The sequence below is a fragment of the Ochlerotatus camptorhynchus genome, unplaced genomic scaffold, assembly GCF_037179485.1.
Source record: "Ochlerotatus camptorhynchus isolate MF236.1 unplaced genomic scaffold, CSIRO-AGI_Acam_v1.1 ptg000443l, whole genome shotgun sequence".
NCBI classification, from domain to species: domain Eukaryota; kingdom Metazoa; phylum Arthropoda; class Insecta; order Diptera; family Culicidae; genus Ochlerotatus; species Ochlerotatus camptorhynchus.
This window is the reverse complement of record NW_027040929.1, coordinates 984,195-995,965: the sequence shown is the minus strand read 5'-3', so window position 1 is coordinate 995,965 and position 11,771 is coordinate 984,195.

Genomic DNA, 11,771 nt, shown 5'->3' with positions numbered 1-11,771 from the left:
CTGGTGTTCAGCCCATTAGAAGCGATTTTTGTTCAACTCTCCGGTGGATGCTGGACCACTAACTGGTGTACTAACGGTGGAAGGCTCGACTTTTTGGTATGCTCCTACGTGGTACCACACATAGAAAACTCGATTAACAACTGTGGAAGTTCTTAAAGATCATTAAGTTGAGAGCCGGTTTAAAGTCCCTAGTGGGGCGCCAAAGAAGATTTTGACGAAAATTTTAATCGGATCAATGGATATACATTGCTTAACCATAAAATGATTCTATTTCAGTGTTTTTTTGTTTAGTAATATTTTTGAGTGTAATATGCCCATCATTCTGCAGCACTTGGACAACTTTTGCATATCATCTGGAAGGACCTGAACAACTTTGCTGAAGACTGCATCATCACAGAACAGAAGGGGAAGTACAAACAAATCAGTGAATCAAAAAGTGGTACGTTTATCTGCTCAGCAAGCGATGCGTTGTTGTAGCGTTCCACACGAGCTTGCTATGGGCACTCACACTATCATAGCATGCTGCCTATCTTAACCGCAGGCAGGAGATTCCTTCTGCCGCTAGGTGTGCTAGTGTTCTCCAATGAAAAGTGGAGCCACTTTCTGATACGAAGTTTCAGTTATGTTCTGTGGCATGATCCTTTATGGCCATTACGGTGGTTCAAAATATCTATTTTGCTCCACCAAGCTCAATCGATTCCAAATCAGGTCCTGAACATTCTCCCAAAAATTTAGCTCATTTCAATGCGAACTCATATTGCATTAGCGTTTTGAAGTTTATATGGAAATTACTATGGGAATAGTGAACTTTTCGTTCGAATCGTCCTATCCTTTCGCCATAATGATTCACGGATAAGCTTGCTATCTGTATTTAGGTATGTGTAATTCTCTCAGATACAACTTTGCTAAATACCACTTTTTGATTGGACACCAAGAAAATTAGTTATGAACTGATTACGCAGCGGATAATTTTCTGGTTCATCGACTGCTTTCAAGGCAACACTGCATTTTGCACTGCGAACACGTCATTGCGACGGTACTTATGGATATTTTTGGTCGCTATTGAAAATTTAGTCGATTGCTGAATTTATGTATGGGCCCAAATTAGGGGCATTTAGGCCGACATTACATCCATTTTCCCTAGATAAGAAAAGTTATGAAGGTATATCAATCATTTTCCAGGATGCTTTCAAGAACTGGCTGTGTTGTTATAATTTAAGCAGAAATAACCGAACATCGGTTTACTCAAGAATTACCGAACGCTGTCAAACAAACCAACCGGATTACGTAACAGAGTTCTCTACCACCGTTAGTATTAGCAACAATCAATACGAAACTAACGATTTTAAATTGGCTCACTACTTGACTAGCCTATTGGTCCCAAGCAAACGATTAACGTATTCCATTCTAGTCCAAATTCTAGTACTACACAATGTTTGCTTTGATTCGCTATGAAAGTTTGCCTGATAAAATGAGGGGTTCGTGGATTTTCCTATGTTTCGAGGGGTGAATCGATTAGCTTGGGACCGAAGATAGTACCAGAGCTGAACCAAAAAGTTGAGCTCGTTTCTTCGGGACCTTCTGGTCTTAGAGTTACCTCTATGGTATTAGTGAGATGTTTCACTACTACATACATTTTACTGGTTGAAAAAAAAAACCGCTTTCAAGTCGAACACTTTGACAGCTGATTTCGTGGTTGAAAATAATAAACAAATCGATTTTACACGGCTACGCTCGCTACACGGATAGAAATCTCCTTATACCTTTTGGCAAATTTCCATTGCTGATTATTCATAAAATGTATAAGTCAACTAATATGAAGACGCCTTGCAAAAAGTTAATAAAGATCATGTGTCAAATGAAATGTATAAGCGGTCACACATACCTTTTATGCATTCTAATAGGACCTATGTGGTTTATTTTATGGAATGTATAAGCACAAACGAAGTGACAGACGACTAACTGGCGAAGAAATCAATTAAAATAATGTGGTTCGCTGTAATAGAATTTTCTTAGAAGCTTGTGCCATCGGCCACCAGATGGGCTAGTTTTTTTGTTTTGATTTGAACATAGTTGATTTTGTGTGCAATATGATCTTTGACAGTGTGCAAAGCACAAACGAAGTGACAGACGGAGTGGCTCGAAAACTTTGGTGACGCACCTGCTAATGCAATTTTTCAGTGTACCACATGGCAACACCACTACTACTGGATTGTGCCACATGGAAACACTACTAATGGATTGTACCACATGGCAACACTAAATGTACTAGAATGTTTTGGTTCTATCTCTTTCACTCTACTCTAAACTGAACTGCATTTAAAAATGACAAAATGATACACTCTTTGCACACTGTCAAAGATCATATTGCACACAGAATCAACTATGTTCAAATCAAAACAAAAATACTAGCCCATCTAGTGGCACAAGCTTCTAAGAAAATTCTATTACAGCGAACCACATTATTTTAATGGATTTCTTCGCCAGTTAGTCGTCTGTCACTTCGTTTGTGGTGCAAAGAGTGTATCATTTTGTAATTTTATTTATGCATTTTAGTTTAGAGTAGAGTGAAAGAGATAGAACCAAAACATTCTAGTTCAATTGGTGAAAATGCTAGTTCAATCCAGTAGTAGTGTTGCCATGTGGTACAGTCCAGTAGTAGTGGTGTTGCCATGTGGTACACTGAAAAATTGCAAAAGCAGGTTAGTCACCAAAGTTTTCGAGCCGCTCCGTCTGTCACTTCGTTTGTGGTATAAGGCTGATGCTTTGGCAAAAATGTATAAGTGAAACACATGAATTAAATAATTGATTTTCGTTTCGTGTAGGTTGTATTAGTGAGATCTTGCGTCCTGCTTTAAATTTTGATTAAGGATGCTTCGAATTTTCATAAAATAAAACCAGTTTTGTCAAAGAAATGTATGAAATATATTTATTTAATCTGTTTTGGGATGAAAAAATGCGCTTTTATGATTGAAAATTATTAAACAAAACACAGGACAATCCTCAAAAATTTCTTTCACGGTAGAACCAACAATCAATTCGAAACTAACGAAACTAAAATTGGCTCACTACTTGACTAGCCTATTGGTCCCAGAGCTGAGCCAAAAAGTTGAGCACTTTTATTCGGGACCTTCTCTGCCGCTCTTCGCATGTCCGTCCGATAGCGAAAATTGGCAAGCCGACAAAATCGCGCTTTAAGTTTGCTTCGTACCATTGTTTCTTATGTGATGGGACTACCAATGTGACTGTCTTTCCAAACTTATTCAGAACAAAGTTGATGAGCTCATCCGGTATTATGAAAATATGGGTAATTAGTTACCATTTGCATTGAAAAACTCAGTTTTGACAAAAACGACTATGGGACCGACATGCGAAGAGCGGCAGTTCTGGTCTTAGAGTTACCTCTATCGTAGAACTTCGAGAGTTTGCCGGATGCTTTTCCACTAAATGCCGTTTCAGCGAATAAAAACTTCCGTAACACGAGTTACAGCGTGGAAAAGTACAGTCGATAAAAACATCACTCATAAATACTTAGTCATTTTTATTCAAATGGTTTTTAAAATGCCTTTGCAAGCCAGAGACATTACCTTGTACATTTTCACGGCAGTAGAAACAAAGTATAGCACAAGATTCTTGCAAATAAAATGATTATTTTAGTTTCAAACAACTACAAAATATTTCAATCAAACGTGAAGCCAGCTGCTCCAGAACTTTTTCCATTTTCACTGAATTTTTGCACTCGCGAGAAAAAATGGCTGACTAGTATTCGGTTAACATTTTCTTCGCGAAGTTGAGCGCGAGTGGAACGTTTGACGTTTAACACGTTTTAGTGAATATTCGGTTCAGTTTACCGAGTTTCTCGGTTTTCACGTACCGGATTCGTAAATGTCGATACTTTACCGTACTTTTCAGTTCAGACTTCATTTCTTTCTGTCAAATTTGTACTATTTTACCGTAATTCGAGTCTGATTCAATAAATACGCCTGAAAACATATAATGAGAGAGAGGAGTATTAGTAATTTCCATTTAATTCCTCTACCTTATTTGCTTATCCTTGACAGATACGCGTATTTCGTCTACAATGTGCAGACTTCTTCAGTGTCTCGACTGAAGAAAAACATCGCATTTACCGAATATATATTAACACTGGTACATTTTCACTTAGAAACTAGGCAAACTTAAATTTAATTTCCTGTAGGAGCAGGTACTCCGCTGCTTACTCGTTGATGTGTCCTAGGTAGTAACTTGAAAAGCCATGTTGAATTACGTTGTTTGTTGATCTCGAGGCTTTCTACAACATCCAATTTCCATGCTGTAGATACGGTTCGTAAAATCGTGATGTCCTCCGTCGATAGTTGGTCAATTACTAATCCTTCTCTCTCTCTCATTATACAGGTATTCCACTAAGACGCCCACATTCATCAGGATTCATCATGGCAACCAAGCCGTCAGAGCCAAATAAATTCATCGGATTGAAGAAAACCATCGCATCGCTTTACAAGGACGTAGCATTTCTGAAGAAATGCCAAAAATATAAGGTTATACCAACAATCAATACGAAACTAACGATTTTAAATTGGCTCACCACTTTAGTAGCCTATTGGTCCCAAGCAAACGATTAACGTACCCTATTCTAGTCGAAATTCTATTACTACACTATGTTTGTTTTGATTCGCTATGAAAGTTTGACAGATAACATCAGGGGTGTGTGGATTCCTGCAGAACAAGCAGGGGTGAGTGAAATAGCTTGGGCCTGCTTGGGACCGTTGTTCTGGTACTGAGTGAGCCAAAAATAATAATGATTTTCTTAGAGTTACCTCTATGGTTATACCTATAAGCCATAGGATTAAGTGTACGGACACCCACCCCACCCAGCGTAGTAAAGAGGATGGAAGCAGAGTTCATCATGGAACTGGACATGAAGGTTTTGGAATGTTATTATCTACGTCTCAAATTGGCCAAGGAGTATCCAATTAAATTCCAGGAGTTTCTGTCTAGGGCCAAGGTAACAGAGGAGTGCGAATCGGATAGGAAGCGGAAGCTGCAAGATAGGAAGCTAAACAGACTACGACAGGAGTCTCAACGGAGACGGACGACACACCGAACGGGTGAGCAGATCCCATCAACCATCACCACGACGCCGAGGGTTCACTCCATTGATGGGTTGGTTGTCAACCGATCGACGACCGCATTCACGGAAGAACAATTGACACACCTCAACAAGGGGCTAGGATACGCGGTTACAACCAAGCCAGACGTGGAGCAGATCATCATTGACGTAGAAACAGCGATTACCAAGACACTTCCAACATCATCACAGAATACGGTTAGGACTATCACATCGAACATAATCCAGGACGGACAGGAACAAAGTCGTGCCAACGAAAAAGAAATTCTGATTGTAAAGGAGCTAAAAAGTAAAGCAGTATACTACGTGAAGGCAGACAAGGGAAACGCGGTCGTTATCATGGACAAGGACGATTACGACAATCAGATGACAACGAAGATTAACAACGGACCGTATAGACAGCTACGAGTAGACCCCTTACAAAACATAGTGAAACGCGTGGAGAAAGCACTGAAGGAGTGCAAATCGATATTAGGAGATGGAGCAGGTCGTTTACGGGAACCCAATCCCATTCTACCCAGGATCAAAGGTCTCCCCAAAGTCCACAAACCGGGAAATTAAATGCGAGAGATCGTGTCTGCAGTTGGTTCCACCACCCACAAACTAGCGAAGTGGCTAGTCAAAAAGTTCCAGAGTATGCCGAATCAGTTCCAGAGTAAAACAGTTAGTAACACTAGTTAGAATTCCACTAAGATGCCCAAATTCATCAGGATTCAGCCTGAAAATATGTTTTCAAACCATTTATTCGGGTTCTCATTGGTACCGAAGAGGCTCGGTACAAAATGTTACCTACGAAATATTTACTGTGGGTTACGTTAAATTTTTCATTCCAGAAATTACATTTAGTTTTTTCATATTAAATGTTGAACACATGACAAATGGAAATTGGCTAAATGTTTAACTATTAAAAGTATAAATGTAATATCAAGTTTATTTGGAATTTAACATTTAAAAAAAATGTTTTGTGATCTAACTCGGCGGTCGAAACAACAGCAATTTATCTTTTAAACCGCAATACAACCAACCGGTGAACACTCGTGTTTATTTCAGTTACCATGGAGACGTAATTTGTGATTAGCCCCGGTCCCTTACAAATTGTATCATTATTTATGAACGGCCTTATATTTGAAATGACGTTTCACATTCATCTAGTGATGTCCGATTTTCATTCGAATAATCGTTTAATCGATTAACGAACCGAAAAGTAAACTATTTATAATCGGTTAGATCATGCCGATATAAGCATTAACATCTCCATAGGATCATAACCGATCGTTTCAAACATGTGCTGCACTCTCATTCGTGGAAAAATGGCAGCAGAGCGAACAAAAAATAATCGATTAGTTGTTAATCGAGTAATTAAAAAATGGGACATCTCTGATTTTGGTGTGATTGTTTTGATAAAAATGAGCGCAAAATTTCATCTCTTCCGAGGGGGCAGCAAAACCACAAAATTACCTTGAATACGGGGGGTTCTCATTGGATGAAAGGGACCATGAAAGAAGACACTAAAATAGAAAGTTTTTCTTCCGACAGTTTCATCTTAGTATTCATCTTTGGTTTCATCTTAGTATTCATCTTTGATACAACCAGAGGTGGGAAGTGACTGTCAAATACGAACAATCGTCACCTACCTCGTATAACTGGTAACAAACGTTAACAAGCCATAAGAAACCTTACCATGTTTACGTTTGGAACCAATTTCATAGAGGAATGATCAGTGGGGTCTGGAGGGGGAAGAGTGCCACCGTGCCACCTAAACAATTGTACATTCTATAATGCCAAATAGTGGATATGTATAGGAGTTTCTACCTTGCCTTCGTACATCAGCAATGTAATGCAAATTAAATCTCGTCAAAAGTAGTTTACGATGTTTTCAAAATGTCATCTCAAATCTTTTTTTGAAACTGCAATGGGACAAGAGTGCCAACCTCTATGGGGCAAACGGGTCATGCGCCTTAAACTGCGTGAAATCGATTAATGCTTGTTTATAAACATAGTCTTTTTATTATTAATCATGCTAGCAACAGCTGGTATTGTTTACTCAATTTACCTAATGAATTTTACAATATTATAATATTATTATTCAATACATATCAAAAGAACTAAGTTTACCTATAAAATCAAATGAAAACTATTGTTAATGATATTTTATGTAGCTGGTTTTGCCGAATTTGGTAAATACAAACTTACCGAAGACTTAAATGGAAAATCAAGCAAATTCTTTGACATTTGAATATAATTTTATTCATAAATGTGGGGGTGGCACTCTTGCCCCGTGTAAGGTTCATTTTTAAGAAGATCATTTTTGACCATTTATAGGGAACTTTACCTTTTCTTTGTTGTTCTCAATGCAGGAATTGTAGGAAACAATATTTCTGAAAATTTAAAATCATTATTTTATGATGTATAATTATTATAAATAACTTCGAATTTCGACACATCAGTGGAATGTGATGTTTTGCAATTTTTGTAAGACTTCATTTTGGACAGAACTTTCAATAATGCTGCATAGGAACACCATTCATAGCTAGCATTGAAAATATGTATATTTTCAAAATTATTGAGATTGGCACTCTTGCCCCATCTGAGTCTAGGCTGATTTGAGAGCACTTTCCCTACAGAATACAACAAAATTGTTGAAGACAGCAGGGGTTTTGATCTAATTTCTGTCCTACTAAGATCAACCCTCACTTTACCTCTCTTTTTCAGCAAGTATGAACAAAAAATGGAATGAGCGGCGCTGGTGGTGTAGTGGTAAGCGTGATTACCTCTCACCCCAGCATGCCTGGGGACAATCCCAGTCGGCGCCGCCGGGATGTTCTGAGGCATAACATCTCTGATCACGTGGGGAGTAAAGCCGGATGGATCGATAGGTAGTGGGAGTGTAGGAGCTGCCTGCCTGGCGTCAGTAGCATTGATGCTCAGCACGGAAAACAAACCGAAGGGGAAAAAATGGAATGATTATAATGTTGATGACAATCCAATTTATTTACCTTTCCGTACGTGTGATAAAGAGTCACAAATTGTAGAGATATTTTGCTGCAACCCACATGAGCGTCAATTCACCGAAGAGGGAGGACGAAGCCGCCCCGCTACTGATCGGATTCAGTAACTTTTCGTGAGTCGTTGTGGGCCATCTATGCCAAGTGCGCCACCCTCGTTCCAAACAACATACAGCACGCCAGCCTTTACACACAGTCGCTTTTTAGTGGCTTGGTTTCTATTTTAAAATCAGTCACTAAAAAGTTTTTTCTCACCAAAAAGTTACTAAAGTCACTTTTTTATGACCAATGTTGAGAGTAAATAATTTGCCTTTGAAAATCACATCAAATCACAACTTGATTTGGTAACAAATTTGTGTTAGAAGGATTAATTAAAAATCAGCGTGTAAGGTCTGACAAGAAGAGTTGTAAACAGACGGTCGGATTAACTGTCCGAGCGTTTTAACGGATTCATTAATTTTCTTTGTTCACACAAATTTGTCCGGATTATAAGTTTCCGATTTTTTTTGACTCAGGACTACGTCTTTCATTTCTATACTGGAGGTACACTTTGTGAAAACCAAAAATGGAACATGAAACAAAATTATGAAAGATTTTGAACATTAATAACTCAGCTGCTCCTGGACCAATATCAATAATTTTATCACCAATCGATCAGAAATCTTTTTACGCATCTATTGCATTTTCTTCCGACTGATGATTTAACATTAAGCTATTGAAAAAGTGGTAATGTCATGCATTGTCCAATGTACAAATAAAAAGTGATAATTTTATCACTGTTTTCATGAAATAAACGTTCTTCCCAAACCCAGTCTTCATAATCGAGCACCACTTGGTTGCACATCATTCTGATTTAACCTGAAAAGATATAAAACAGCGCTGCTGTCTAGCATCAACTCATTTTCGCTTCGGGCGGCGTGGTGGTCAGCAATAGCAGCAGTAGAAAGGCGGTGGCTAGTTCACTCTTTTACATCCAACAAGCAACAATTGACTGGTCGTGTCAAAGGAGGAAAAAGTCTTGGTTAAAGAGGTGCCAAGCGTCATCGCAAAGTTCTTCGAGATAACCGCTCTGGCTCGCCGTGGTGGTGTCAAACGTATCTCCGGTCTGATCTGCGAGGTGTGCTGAAGGTGTTCCTGGAAAATGAGGTCCGTGATGCTGTCACCTACACTATAAAGAGCCTAAATTTATAAAGAGGCGACATGTCAAAATTGGAACAATCGATTGTCTTTAAAAGTCATAGGAAAAGTCATTCCAATCGAAGGAGAAGACCTGTCAAATGGATAAGATGTCGTCTCTTTATTAATTCAGGCTCTTTAATACACTAAACACGCCAACAATAAAACGGCCCTTTTCAGGGCCATCAAGCTTATAACAGTAAAGAATTGGAATAGAATTTATCTGTGCCTGTTTGTCCATATTCAGAACCACAGGGCCCCAACGACCACACAAAATGCTCTCCAGAGTTGTAATCGTGTAACCAAACTTGGAAGCAGGGGTGCAAGTGATTTTGATTGATTCTCTTCATCAACTTTCTCTTTGAAAAAAATCACTACAAATTTGGTACGCCTACAATTCAAAAACGGAAAGAATTAAGATAATGGATGATTGATCAATTAAAAGATCTAAATGCTCTGCAAATTTATTCCGTCCACTAGCGGTCCTACGATAAGCTTCCGTTCGTGCCCCTAGGCACAGACCCTTCTACTTTTTTCTCTTAATCTCGAAATTTTCAGGACTGATCACAAATTTGCTGAGGATTCTTGTCTAATATTCTGGCTTTTTTATTTCGCGATCTTGAAAGTTTTCCAAGCCTAAGGTGTCGAAAATGGTTTAGGGAAATGTACACACAAAAAATAAAAATTGTTCCTTCAAAAATAATGCATTTTCAAATTAAAAGTCTCCCAACTTTGGTAGTTTCAACTACGACAATATTTAACATGAAAGCAATATTGTTATTTTAAAAGTTTGTCTTTCACTTTATACTTGTTATTTTAAAAAGGCATATTTTCAAAATGAAAATTGTTGAACTGTCAAAAATACCATGGACTACATGTTGGGTTATTTCGTTTTTTCGTGCACCACAGCCATCACAAGTGAAAAAAAAAAACAAAAATACCGGGCCAAAAAAAATTTACCAGTTTGATTAACTTAAATGTAGTTTAAAATATTAAAATACATATGTATTCGCATGTTCAGTGGAGTGCAGTGCGAGCATATGGAAGTGCTGGAATCAGGTTTGGCCATTCGGAATGTGCATCTGGAGTTGAATACTAGGTAAGTTACTTTGGGGTTAGGTTTTATAGGTGAATTATTTAAAGGTGGTCTTATCTTGTTGCAGATATTGACTTGTTTCTGGAAAGTACGAAGCACTTTGCACCATCTTCGGTGTTGACACCACAGAAGCCACTACGGATGCCATTGACGGTGGTTTCACCGGGAAAGCATTCCTCTAGCCGATCCGATGTATCCTCCTGAGCGAAAATTGCAAGAAATGACAAAGGAATGTTATCAGAAGTATCCGGTGCTCAGCTTGGAAAACATGAAACGGTACATCGAAGGAATATCGGAGTCTATAAAACCTGCGAGAAATATTGTAGTATACAAAACCTTCTCTTGGACCTGGAGTACTTTCCTAAAGATTACGAGTAACTGGGATATCAATAAATATATATTAATTAAATTATAATAAAAACATTAGGAATAAAAACAATTATACTAATATTTTATAGAATTTAAAATGAAAATTATGTGTCATAATATTAAAATTGCTTATTTTTAACTGAATTTTTATTATTTCAAACTCAAAATGACCCCTCTTATTTCATTCATACCAAACTTTCAAGCCCAAAAGCATGATTTTAATTTAAAAAATCCATTTTTAATTTCAACCCAGTCGAGCTTTTCTTTTGACAGCAGAACAATTTATTTTGAAAGTTTCAACTTTTAAAAACAGTGACCAGGCAACTTTTGATTAGAAAGTTGTCTGACTTTTGTTTTGAATGCTAATGACTTTCTACCAAAATGAACCATTGCAAACTTTTATTTATTTATTTATTCCTTCGTCTTCGATATACTCGTTCAGACTGCAACTTAATCTAAATTTCTAATTCTAGTACTAAACACATTTTTGCTAATGTTAAAGTCAAACTGATCATAAACAGTGTTGAAAGCACGTATACAGGTACTCAGAGGGTTGTTATGTCTATAGCTTGTTCTGTGATGAGGTACGTAAAGCGCAGCGTGAGTTCGAAGTGAACGAGATGGAGCGTTGAAGTTGACAAGCTGACGCAGCGCAGGGCAGTCGATGCGATCCGTAAGAATGTCGAAGATGAAGATACGCTGCAATTTCAGGCGTCTGGCAGACAGCGTTTCCAAGTCAAGTAATAAGCAGCGTGAGGTATATGGAGGCAGGTGTGTTTCATTGTTCCATGGTAGGTGGCGGAGAGCAAACCGAACGAAGTATTTCTGAACTCGTTCTAATTTGCTGGCTAGTGTAGATTGATACGGTGTCCAAACAGGTGCGGCGTATTCAAGTATGCTTCGTACCAATGAGCAAAATAACGCCTTCAAAGCATAAGCGTCGGTGATGAAGGCTGCATGGCGTCGAATGTATCCTAGGACAGCAAAGGCCTTTGCA